Genomic DNA, 13,380 nt, shown 5'->3' with positions numbered 1-13,380 from the left:
AAAAAAATCCAAATTAGTTTATAACCAAAAATTATAATTTTTAAACATTTTCTTTTACATTTTTATTTTATTTTTTTTTATTTTTTTTTTTACATACTGTCACCCTAGCAGTACAGTGTCACCATGGTGACACTGTACTACTTGTGGGGGGTGATGAAGATTTTTTTTTTTTTTACACTAATTGCTTTTACACCCATATAGGATGTAAAAGCAATCATTTCTCTTTCTCTCTGTCTGCATTCTTGCAGTCATTGAGAAGTACTGAGTGAGCTGTGATTGGTCACAGCTTGTCACATGGTACAAGGCTGTTGTGAATAGCCTTGTACCATGTGACCTCTGTGATCATTCACAGATTTCACACGTAGTAAGCAATGATGTCAGAAGTGACATCTTGCTTACTACTTTGCATGTGATCACTGATTGACCAATCAGTGATCACATGATCGGGACCTCGTACAGAGGTCCCGTCCGACGATCGGTGTTTCATTGTGTCCGGAGGACACAGCGGGCACCGGATCGTGGTGCTGCGCGCTCCCAGGGAGCGCGCACAAGCAGGGTGCGGGGAGGACGTTTATAAACGTCCACCCAACCCTGCACTGCCACCGTCCGGCCGTTTATATACAACGGCCGGTCGGGAAGTGGTTAACAAGAAAAGACTAGTAATTTAAACAAAAAAACAATATTTTTTATTTTCTGCTATAAAACATATCCATTAAAACAATTCTAAAATCAAATGTGTTTATAAATTTAGGCCAAAATGTATTCTGCTATATAGTTTTGGTAATAAAATCCCAATAATTGTATATTGATTAGTTTGCGCAAATGTTATAGCGTCTACAAACTATGGTACATATACTGGAATTTTTTATGTATACTAGTAATGGCGGCAATCAGTGACTTATAGCAGAACTGCGATATTGCGGCGGACATTTTTAGGCTGACACTGACTGACACCTTGTGGGAATCAGTGACACTAATATAGTGATCAGTGCTAAAAATATACACTAATCTCTGTACTAATGACACTGGTTGGGAAGGGGTTAACATCTAGGGTGATCAAAGGTAAGTGCTTGCCTAGCTATGTGCTTGATGTACACTAGAAGGTGCTTTCACAATGGGAAGTGATGGATCGTGTTCTCAGCTCTGCAGAGATACAGGATTCATGACTCCCCCCTGTCACAACAGAACTGTATCTACAGTGGGGATCGAATGTTTGGGCACCCCAGCTAAAAATTTGTATTAATGTGCATAAAGAAGCCAAGGAAAGATGGAAAAATCTCCAAAAGGCATCAAATTACAGATTAGACATTCTTATAATATGTCAACAAAAGTTAGATTTTATTTCCATCATTTACACTTTCAAAATAACAGAAAACTAAAAATTGGCATCTGCAAAAGTTTGGGCACCCTGCAGAATTTATAGCATGCACTGCCCCCTTTGCCAAGCTGAGACCTGCCAGTGTCATGGATTGTTCTCAATCATCATCTGGGAAGACCAGGTGATGTCAATCTCAAAGGTTTTAAATGCCCAGACTCATCTGACCTTGCTCCAACAATCAGCACCATGGGTTCTTCTAAGCAGTTGTCTAGAAAACTGAAACTGAAAATAGTTGACGCTCACAAAGCTGGAGAAGGCTATAAGAAGATAGCAAAGCGTTTTCAGATGTCAATATCCTCTGTTCGGAATGTAATTAACAAATGGCAGTCATCAGGAACAGTGGAAGTTAAAGCAAGATCTGGAAGACCAAGAAAAATATCAGACAGAACAGCTCGCAGGATCGTGAGAAAAACAATTCAAAACCCACGTTTGACTGCACGATCCCTCCAGAAAGATCTGGCAGACACTGGAGTTGTGGTACACTATTCCACTATAAAGAGATACTTGTACAAATATGGTCTTCATGGAAGAGTCATCAGAAGAAAACCTCTTCTACGTCCTCACCACAAAAATCATCGTTTGAACTTTGCAAATGAACATATAGACAAGCCTGATGCATTTTGGAAACAAGTTCTGTGGACCGATGAGGTTAAAATTGAACTTTTTGGCCGGAATGAGCAAAGGTACGTTTGGAGAAGAAGGGGCACAGAATTTAATGAAAAGAACCTCTGTCCAACTGTTAAGCATGGGGTTGGATCAATCATGCTTTGGGGTTGTGTTGCAGCCAGTGGCACAGGGAACATCTCACGAGTAGAAGGAAAAATGGATTCAATAAAATTTCAGCAAATTTTGGATGGTAACTTGATGCCATCTGTGAAAAAGCTGAAATTAAAGAGAGGATGGCTTCTACAAATGGATAATGATCCTAAACACACCTCGAAATCCACGGGGGATTACATCAAGAGGCGTAAACTGAAGGTTTTGCCATGGCCTTCACAATCTCCTGACCTCAACATAATTGAAAATCTATGGATAGACCTTAAAAGAGCAGTGCGTGACAGAGAGCCCAGAAATCTCAAAGAACTGGAAGACTTTTGTAAGGAAGAATGGGCAAAGATACCTCAAACAAGAATTGAAAGACTCTTGGCTGGCTACAAAAAGCGTTTACAAGCTGTGATACTTGCCAAAGGGGGCAGTACAAGATATTAACTCTGCAGGGTGCCCAAACTTTTGCAGACGCCATTTTTTTGTTTTCTGTTATTTTGAAAGTGTAAATGATGGAAATAAAATCTAACTTTTGTTGACATATTATAAGAATGTCTAATCTGTAATTTGATGCCTTTTGAAGATTTTTCCATCTTTCCTTGGCTTCTTTATGCACAATAATACAAATTTTTAGCTGGGGTGCCCAAACTTTCGATCCCCACTGTATGTAAACACAGCACTGTTCTTCCTCCCTGACCGACGATCTGTAGGTGCTGGCGAGCAATGGCTTTCGGGGTTTGTAGATCGGTTTGTGCTGTGACATTTCACAGCAGAAGCGATCCTTTGGCAGTGTGCTCCCCCACATGTGGCGAAAGTGCAAAACCACGTGTGTGTGTGTGTATATATATATATAAAATATGTGATTTTGCGCAGGAATGCTGCCCTGTAGCAGTAAAACTGCTATAGGGCGGATGTTAAGTGTTTAACGCTCACATGCCTCACTGGGTGGTCAGTGTTTCTGTGCTATGAGCACGCTCACTCCAACCTCCAATCAGAGAGACCGAGCTGTAAAAGACTAATGATCAGTGACCGATGGGACCAGCTTCCCATCATGTGACCAATGTAAGCCAATCACAGTATAATATGAGATACAAAATTCCTAAACAGCCCAAGTGCAAAGAAGGATAGAAAGTGGCCTTAGCATAGGCTCCTCCCGGGCCATGCCCCCTGATCATAAAAGTAGATGAACAATAAAGACGCCGGCACCCGGATCAGTGCATCACTGAAGCATAACCAATCGGGCTTGGAGCAGTACTCTAAGCTATTTAACGGGGTCACAGCCGATCACAGTGGTCGCATGATCACCAATCCTTCCTGCCCCGGATGTACAGACCCTATTAGAGTCTACAACTAGAATTGAGTGGAAAGGACCTGAAGTCTGTATAGCTTCTAGCTACCAATCAAATTTCAAATGTCCTTTTGCTAGCCTGGGTTAAAAACCGAAAGACAATATCTGATTGGCTGCTATGAGCAATTAAAAAAAAAAATAAAATAATGCCTGCGTCTAGTTTTTACTGGTCATATGGTATTTATTTTAGATTATTGTTCATTTTCTTACCAAAAAAACATATCATTCTTCATTTTTTATCTCTCTTTTTCAGCCCACAAAAATAAAACGGAATACATTGACTTTCTGGCTAACAGATCTGATAATTATTACTTGGATATTTTCACATACAGCAGATTGTATTTATTGTTATTGTTCACAGATAATCATCTACCTCTCTCAGTATTCAATGGGAAATATGGCTCGTGTTTAGTCTATTATATTTCTATCACATACAGTAGGTGCAGTGCTGATAAACCCGTGTTTAGGTGACACCTCCAGCTGTTTTCTTAATAATGTAGAGGTGCGGCTGAGTGTTAGGTGGTGTTTTCATGCTTCAGCTTACAAAATGGCTGCATTGGTTATATTTAAAACTGAACGCTGGGATAAGAAAATATTATCTACATACATTCATCATGTGTATTCCTCCTTGAATCTTGGTGTACTTTTGTGTATTTCTTCCAGAACTGCGCAGAAATCCAGTATGAGACTTCCTGTGGTGAAGACTGGTCACTGCTGTTCTCTCTCTTTGTGCAGGGTGACTGGTCTTGTCTCCGCCACCCTTATAGTTTTTTTTAGGCAGCCTGTCATGGGTGGAGCCCATTTGGCCCCTCCTACAGCTCAGCTCTCTGCACAGGCTTTGTACAGCACAGTGATGATGTCACCACTACTTTTACAAGGTAATAACTATTTCTGCAAAGGTGTTTGATGCACGCAAAGTGAATTTACACTCACCAGCCACTTTATTAGGCACACCTTGCTAGTATCAGGTTGGACCCCCTTTTGTCTTTAGAACTGGCTTAATTCTTCATGGCATAGATCCAACAAGGTGTTGGAAATGTCCCTCAAAAATGTTGGTCCATTTTGACATGATAGCATTACGCAATTGCTGCAGATTTGTTGGCTGAACTGCTGATACAAGGCAGGATGGATCCATGCTTTCATGTTGTTTATGCCAAATTCTGACCCTACCATCTGAATTCTCCGCTTAAATCAAGACTCATTAGACCAGGCAACGTGTTTCCAACCTTCTAATTTTGGTGAGCCTGTGCGAATTGTAGCCTCCGTTTCCTGTTCTTAGAGGGTTGGGGTTGTGGCCGGTCTGGTCTTCTGCTGCTGTGGCCCATCTGCTTCAAGCTTTGATGTGTTGTATGTTCCGAGGCGTGGTTGTAACAAGTGGTGATTTGAGTTACTTTTGCCTTCTATCACCTCGAACTAGTCTGCCCTTTCCACCTCTCGAATGTTCTCATCACTGCAGTCAAAAGTAATTGTCGATTTGACCCCAGTAACAATTGGAAAACCAAATAAACGTTCTCAAAGTAGAACTTAACTATATCCAAGCACCACAAGCTGAAAACACTATTTCATTCATTTTTATTATTTAACCTCCTTAGCGGTATTCCCGAGTGTAGCTCGGGGTAAAATGTCAGTACCAAGAGCGGTAACCCCGAGCTACACTCGGGCTTACCATGTGGCACTGCATAGGGAGTCCCTGCAGAGCTTACCTTGTCCTGCGCTCCCGCGATGTGTCCCCTGCAGCGTCCCCGGCCATCTCCTCCGGCCGATGCCGGCATCCGGTTTCTGTATTCCGGTCCCTGTGACGTCGGGACGTACGGGCGCCGGCGGCAGCGGGAAATTTGAAAATTTTTAAAAATGTCATTTTTTTTCCAAACAAATTTTACATAGTAAACATTGCTGTTTCAACCCATTTCACATACATTTTGTCCCGAGGGCTTTGTCCTGTGCCCTGCCTGCATTTTTACTGTTCTTTCTGCCTGGAAACTGAGAAACGTCCATGGCGTCCAAAAAGCGTCCCTTTAGGTCAAAAGCGGTTTTAGACCAGCTAGAGAACAGCGATAGTAAATCAGAACCACTTGCAGAATTGAGTGATAATGATTCGTGGGGGAAATTCATCATCAGACACTGAAAACGATTTTGCGACTTTGCTCAGTGATGTGCGAACTTGGCGCTATATTTCAAATTTCAGTGTTTTTGGTTTGATTATATTATTGAATTAAATTTATTATTATATTATTATTTTTTATGATTATTTATTAAATTATAATTTATGATTTCGTGTTTCAAATTTTATCCTACCCGGGATGTTTACTAGACTCTTGTTCGGACAGATTTCAGTGAGTTATTCCTAAATATTACAGCCTACAATAAAAAAACTACATATTTCCATGCAAAATAATGGTACCGCTTTCAGCACCAAAAATCTGAAATAATCAGACCGCTAGGGAGGTTAAAGCAAACTCCCCACCCATGTCTCCATGTTTTATTTAGTTGATAAATCACTTTGAAAAATAACCGCCTGGCATTTCTAGCTGCAACCATCTTAAGTAAGTTCAGATGATTCATGTAGCATTTACTTCCAGGACTCCATCTGTTCATAGCTCAGGCATGCAGGCAGAAGGGTGTGCTTAGCTGAGAAAGCTCCTCCTATTCCCCTCCCATGAGGATCCCTGGGATGTATGACATCATCTTGGCCTAGACCAGGAGCGAGGAAGTAACTCAAAAACATGAAGAAAAAAAAAAGTTTGAAACAAATATAATCTACCTTTCTATCTATTTACTGATGCTAGCAGCATAAGGATTCATGTCGATTGAGAGAGTTTACCCTTAAAGATGAAAATTTCCAAACAAAATTCTACTAGTGTATGGCCAGGTTTAGTCTTCCTGCAACACTCATCATAAAATAAAATCTACTAGGGGATGTGAGACCCACTTGTAATGGCTGCAGCTCTTGAGAGGATCTGGGGACCCAATCTTGCATAGAGGTTATGTTATAGGCAGGGGCGGACTGACCATTTGGAAACTCGGGTACTGCCCGAGGGCCTGGGGTCAGTAGGGGGCCCCATGAGATGCCCCTGGTACCTTTTTCATAGGCTTTTTTGAGTTTGGGCAAGGACACGGGACCCATGATCCCCTATTGCCCGGGGGCCCCATAAGTTGTCAGTCCGCCCCTGATTATGGGGCCAGCACTCAGCAGAGTTCTCCTTTAAAAAAAATGCAGTGCTGTACATCCAGCATTTAGTTTTTCTCTGTTATGAAGTATGGGTGAGGAAAATTGAATTTGGACAGATGACGTCTTAACGTTCGTTCTGTTCTAGGTTGATCGAAGCAAGACAAATAATCATTAAACTTGATTATGCAGAAGTTTTCTTGTTTTTGGCAAGCAGCAGTGGCAGCATTTCCACCGAATTAGTTATCACCCTACGGACCATTAACCCCTGATTTTTACAGCGCGCGCTTCCCTCTTAATGCTGCGTCAGTGCATTCATGGCATATTGCTTTATGGCCTTGCCCTTCACCACGGTCGGCCGTACAGTACATAACATCAGATGCGTTCCACTCCTAAAACCACCGAGTGATGAGGGCGATAACGGCGCGGAGGCTGCTGCAGGCCCCGGTAGAATTGGCAGCCCATCTGATACGAGATTGCTGCAGAGCTCAGCACTGGCTGGGAATTCAAGCTGGCAAATGAGCCCAGGTCCCGGAGTTTCAGAACGCCATCTGGGAAGCCAACTTCCATGTTCCTCGCATTACACCGCTCCTTAATGAAATAAGCAGTGACATCTGTCAGTAGATACTTGGCTGTTCATCGCTTTGCATAGGAGAGAATGAAATCTGGAGCTAAGCAAACTGTACGGCTGACATAGGCTGCCAGTGTGAAGCCCTCTTCTTCATACACGTGTTCTGTGCCACTGCCCGGAGGATCTCTCACAGCTAAACCCCAGGCAAACCGCTAAATACACAAATTAAATAACACAAGGAGACGGTTTATTTTGTATCCTTGTCCATCCAGTCCTGAGAATTACACAGCTCTGTCACTCACTACATCCCTGCCTAGCAGGATAGGAGACCTGATTCTTTTCTGTTACACGTAAAGCATTATTAACCAATTCAAGTCCGGACACTTTTACCCCCTTCCAGTCCAGGCCAATTTTCAGCTTACAACGCTATCACACTTTGAAGAACAATTGCGCGGTCATGCAACACTGTACCCATATGAATTTTTTAGCATTTTGTTGAGAGAGATAAAGCTTTATTTTGGTGGTATTTATTCACCACTGGGATTTTTATTTTTTTTTGCTGTATAAATGAAAATGTCCAAAAATGTTGAAAAAAAGTGTTTTTCTTATAAAATTTTGCAAATAAATAATATTTCATCATAAATCTTGGCCAAAATGTATTCCGTTATCTTTTTAGTAAAAAAAAAACAAAACGAAATTCGTTTATAACTAAAAATTATAATTTTAAAAACATTTTTTTACATTTTTATTTTATATTATGATTTATGTTTTTTTTTTTTTTACATACTGTCAACCTAGCAGTACAGTGTCACCATGGTGACACTGTACTACTTGTGGGGGGTGATGAAGATTTTTTTTTTTTTTTTTACACTGATTGCTTTTACACCCATAAAGGCTGCAAAAACAATCAGTTCTCTCTGGCAGCGTTCTTGCAGCCATTGAGAACTACTGTGTGAGCTGTGATTGGTCACAGCTTGTCACATGGTACAAGGCTGTTGTGAATAGCCTTGTACCTTGTGATCTCTGTGATCATTCACAGATTTCACACGTAGTAAGCAATGTCAGAAGTGACATCTTGCTTACTACTCTGCATGTGATCACTGATTGGCCAATCAGTGATCACATGATCAAGACCTCACACAGAGGTCCCGTATTATGAGGACACAGTAGGCACCGGATCGCGGTGCTGTGCGCTCCCAGGGAGCACACACATGCAGGGGGCGGGGAGGCCGTTTATAAATGGCCACCTGACCCTGCACTGCCACCATCTGGCCGTTTATATACAACAGCCGGACGGGAAGTGGTTAAACCCAAAAGCAAACATTAATTTTATTGCAGTTTATACATTTTTAGATGTGATGGATGCATTTGTTTGGGTTTTTTTTAGGCTTCTGCCTGCTAATCAAGTTACATAGTTAGTCTGGCTTAAAAAAGACAAAAGTCTATCCAGTTCAACCATTAAAAAAAAATAAATAAATAAAAAAGTTACAATCCTACACCCACAGTTGATCTAGAGCAGTGATGGCGAACCTATGGCACGCGTGCCAGAGCTGGCACGCAGAGCCATCTCAGTGGGCACGCCAGGAAGAAGAGGATGATGAGCGCACGCGGACCGGCCATCCAGATCTCGTCCACACTGGACCCCCATCAAACTACATTTCCCACATGTCTCTGGGGCCAGGGTGGGCGTGGACGAGAGGAAACTGCTCCAATGCGGCTCTGGCACCAGGGGTGATGTACCCGGGGATGGGCGCGGAAGAGAGGAAGAGGCTCCCACACTGCTCCCACACTGCTCCGGGGCCAGGGGCAACGTGTTCAGCATGAATGGGAATGAGCTGCTGGGTTGGAAGCCACACCGACGCTGCCAGAGGTGAGATTAACTGCTTGCAGTGTCATCCATCAGTGCCCAGCAGTATCGCCTGTCAGTGCCCAGCAGTGTCGCCCATCAGTGCTGCCCATCAGTGCTACCCATCAATGATGCCCAGCAGTGCCATCCATCAGTGCCCAGCAGTGTCGCCTGTCAGTGCTGCCCAGCAGTGCCACCTGTCAGTGCTGCCCAGCAGTGCCACATGTCAGTGCCCAGCAGTATCGCCCATCAGTGCTGCCCATCAGTGCCACCCATCAATGATGCCCAGCAGTGCCATCCATCAGTGCCCAGCAGTGTCACCCATCAGTGCCCAGCAGTGTCGCCTGTCAGTGCTGCCCAGCAGTGCCACCTGTCAGTGCCCATCAGTGCTGCCCATCAGTGCCACCCATCAATGATGCCCAGCAGTGTCCAGCAGTGTCATCCATCAGTGCCCAGCAGTGTCACCCATCAGTGCCCAGCAGTGTCGCCTGTCAGCGCTGCCCAGCAATGCCACCTGTCAGTGCCCAGCAGTGTCGCCCATCAGTGCTGCCCATCAGTGCCACCCATCAATGATGCCCAGCAGTGCCACCGATCAGTGCCGTCTGTCAGTGCGTCCAGGTAGGCAAGTGGTTAATTGCAGTGTTGGCACTTTGAAATAAAAAAGTTGGTTTGTGTTGCAGTTTTGGGCACTCGGGCTCAAAAAGGTTCCCCATCACTGATCTAGAGGAAGGCAAAAAAAACAGCAAAGCACGATCCAATTTGCTCCTGCTGGGGAAAAAATTCCTTCCTGATCCCCCGAGAGGCAATCGGATATTCCCTGGATCAACTTTACCTATAAATGTTAGTATCCAGTTATATTCTGTGTATCTAAGTAAGTCTCTTGTTTTTCAAAAGAACAGACTGTCCTGCAGATGTAGCAGTTAAAGTGTTGAGACAAACCATTTACCACTAGCAGGAGTGTTTACAATGATCATCTTTTATTCATTCATGTAAAACCTTTATCCCAAAAGAAAGACTGTAGCTGGAAATTGGCTTCAATGTGTTAGTGTATTTAAATCTGCTAGTGCATCTAACACTCCACTCTTCCCCAAGACTGACAATGCTGCTGTCCAAAGGTGTCCCCTGTGCTCCTTCATCCAGAGTTGTGTCTCACTAATACTAGAGGTGTGTCACTGGCCAGATCACCAGGTGAAAAGATCAGGGAAAAAAGCCTAAAAAACAAAAGACAATCTAGTGCAGCCACCACATCTAATGATTGGTAAGCTGCAACATATCACATTGGAGGTGTTAAGTAGGGCTCTTAGGGCTCATTCACACAAATTTTGCAAAAAAACAATCTGCATTTGAAACATTTGCCAGAGAGCATTTAACAAGGCGGGAAGGGAGGTTGTATCACCTCCCCACCATCTGCTTTAACCCCCTGATCACTGCACTAGCACAGTGCAACTACATGCAGGGTGCTTGCAGAGCAGCCCGATTCACTTGAATGGGTCACCTTCGGCGGGTGCTACGCCCACTGAGAGCGACAGGGGGTATAATTCCAGGTAAATCACACCTTGTTGGGGTAATGATACAAGCTGTCCCCCCAACAGTACTGCTAGGACATTATGATGAGCTTTAAAGAGGCTATCCAGGAATGAGCTAAAGTAATTGCAAACCCTTATCGAGTGAAGTGACTGGTCTCAGGTGATACACAGAGATTAAACAAATTCTTCTACTTAAGTTGCACCTGTTTATCTGCAACCCTCTCTCCTCTTCATCCATTGAAAATTCAGAACTTTTAGGACATTTCTGAGCTTCAGAAGGTGGGGGCAGGGACGCACTGCACAGCTTAGTGCAGGGGGCTGAGTGTAATATGAGACCTGAGTGGAGGGAATAGACACACACACACCCGCCACCCCACATGGTCTCAAAGGGAAACATGCACAGCTGAGGCTGCCAATCACCTGCCATGTGCTGGAGAGGGGGACAAGGCTATCCCTGGTGTCTGGATAAATTATCAGAAGCAGGGGCGGACTGACAACTCATGGGGCCCCCGAGCAATAGGGGATCATGGGGCCCCTCTGTCCTTGCCCAAACTCTAAAAAGCGTATGAAAAAGGTACCAGGGGCATCTCATGGGGCCCCCTACTGACCCCAGGCCCTCGGGCAGTGCCCGAGTTTCCAAATGGTCAGTCCGATCAAGATCAGAAGTGAGTTGCACAGATAGCAGATGATAGAGAAAGAAAAAAAACAGAAATCCTACTGGGTGCTCTGGATAGAGGCACGTATACACAATAGAAGGATATGCTTTGTTCATTTTTCATTTCAGCGGTTTACAACCACTTTAGGCTCCTTCCATTAGCAGGTAGTGGCTGTTCTGTGATTTACAAAAATTCAGCTCATTAACTTTCACAGAAAATCCAAGACTGACAATTGCCAGCCCTGAATATTTAATGACTTCTACAAAATAATAGTATCCATGGCTGCACCTCTCCTTACAGCCGGTCTGCGGAGCTGAAGATGGATCCGGGCTCCAACATCAAACCGCTCTACTGCCCAGCAGAGGTACATGAGATGAAAACTGTAAATCACTAAACAGCTCCCCCTTGTGACTCGTATGAAAGAGTTAACGTGTTTCCTGGAGAACCTCTTGACATTACGGGATTTTGTTGGGTTAATGATATGTCAATAATCAAATGAACGAGATAAGAGGCCAGGATTCTAATCACATTCCAGCTGCTTAATGTAAATATATAGAGGAAGCTAAAAGAATTATGTCTGGACACAGCGACTCTCCATGTAGTAGGGGGTGACTCATTGACTGATGATGCCAGCCTGAATTACTGATTACATGAAGAATATCTCTACTGCTCATCTTTGTGTTTGTCGGGATTTAATGGCGGTTAATGTAGAGCAGAGACGCCCATATTCCCAGCTTTCGAATGATTTGTGACATGCTCACTAACCTGAGTCCCTTGTAGCAGAAAATAACCCTCATTCCACTGCTAGATATTCAATACAGAAGAGCCCTGGGGACACCCTAAAAGAAATAATGCAAAATTCTGACTTTTAAAGTCAGAATTCTGAGTTTCAAAGTTAGAATTCTGAGATTAAAAATCAGAATTATTCTCAGATTAAAATGAAGAATTACTCAGATTAAAAATCAGAATTATTCTGAGATTCAAATCAGAATTCTGAGTTTCAACGTTAGAATTCTAAGATTAAAAGTCAGAATTATTCAGAGATTAAAATTTGGAATTACGCAGAGCTTAAAAGTCAGAATTATTCTGAGATTAAAATCTGAATTCTGAGTTTCAAAGTTAGAATTCTGAGATTAAAAGTCAGAATTATTCTGAGACTAAAATTCAGAATTGCTCAAAAATTAAAAATCAGAATTATTTTGAGAAGTATTCTAAGATTACAAATCAGAATCATTCAGAGATTAAAAATCAGAATTATTCTGAGATTAAACATCAGAATAATTCAGAGATTAAAAGCTCAGAATTATTTTGAGATTAAAAGTCAGAATAATTCTGGAATTAAAATCAGAATTCTGAGCTTCAAGGTTAAATTTCTGAGATTAAAAGTCAGAATTATTCTGAGATTTAATTTCAGAATTACTCAGAGATTAAAAATCAGAATTATTTTGAGAGTTTCAAAATCAGAATTATGAAAATGAAACTCTGAATCCTGAGATTCAAAATCAGAAGTATTCTAAGATTACAAATCAGAATCATTCAGAGATTAAAAGTCTGAATTATTCTTATATTAAGAATCAGAACTATTCTGAGATTAAACATCAGAATAATTCAGATATTAAAGCTCAGAATTATTTTGAGATTAAAAATCAGAATAATTCTGGGATTAAAATCAGAATTCTGAGTTTCAAGGTCAGAAGTATTTTAAGATTAAAAGTCAGAATTATTCTGAGATTAAAATCAGTATTCTGAGTTTTAAAGTCAGATTTCTGACTTTCAGATTAAAAATCTGAATTCTGAGTTTCAAAATTAGAAATCTGAGATTAAAAGTCAGAATTATTCTGAGATTACAATTCAGAATTACTCAGAGATTAAAATTCAGAATTATTTTGAGAGTTTCAAAGTCAGAATTCTGAGTTTCATTTTCAGAATTCTGAGATTCAAAATCAGAAGTATTCTAAGATTACAAATCAGAATCATTCAGAGATTAAAAGTCAGATTTATTCTTATATTAAAAGTCAGAACTATTCTGAAATTAAACATCAGAATAATTCAGATATTAAAGCTCAGAACTATTTTGAGATTAAAAGTCAGAATAATTCTGGGATTAAAATCAGTATTCTGAGT

The 13,380-nt window shown here is 41.9% G+C and overlaps 1 protein-coding gene across 1 annotated transcript in view; it reads left to right on the top strand.

The window, feature by feature from the left end:
- TTC7A (tetratricopeptide repeat domain 7A) overlaps positions 1 to 13,380 on the top strand; it is a 592,416-nt gene that overhangs the window by 311,073 nt on the left and 267,963 nt on the right. The gene's annotated exons all lie outside the window — the stretch shown is intronic.

Source organism: Staurois parvus, unplaced genomic scaffold (assembly GCF_062004578.1).
Source record: "Staurois parvus isolate SC_StPar_1 unplaced genomic scaffold, SC_StPar_1.0 ptg000727l, whole genome shotgun sequence".
Taxonomy (NCBI): domain Eukaryota; kingdom Metazoa; phylum Chordata; class Amphibia; order Anura; family Ranidae; genus Staurois; species Staurois parvus.
The sequence above is the reverse complement of the archived record's forward strand: the minus strand, read 5'-3'. Positions and strand labels throughout refer to the sequence as shown.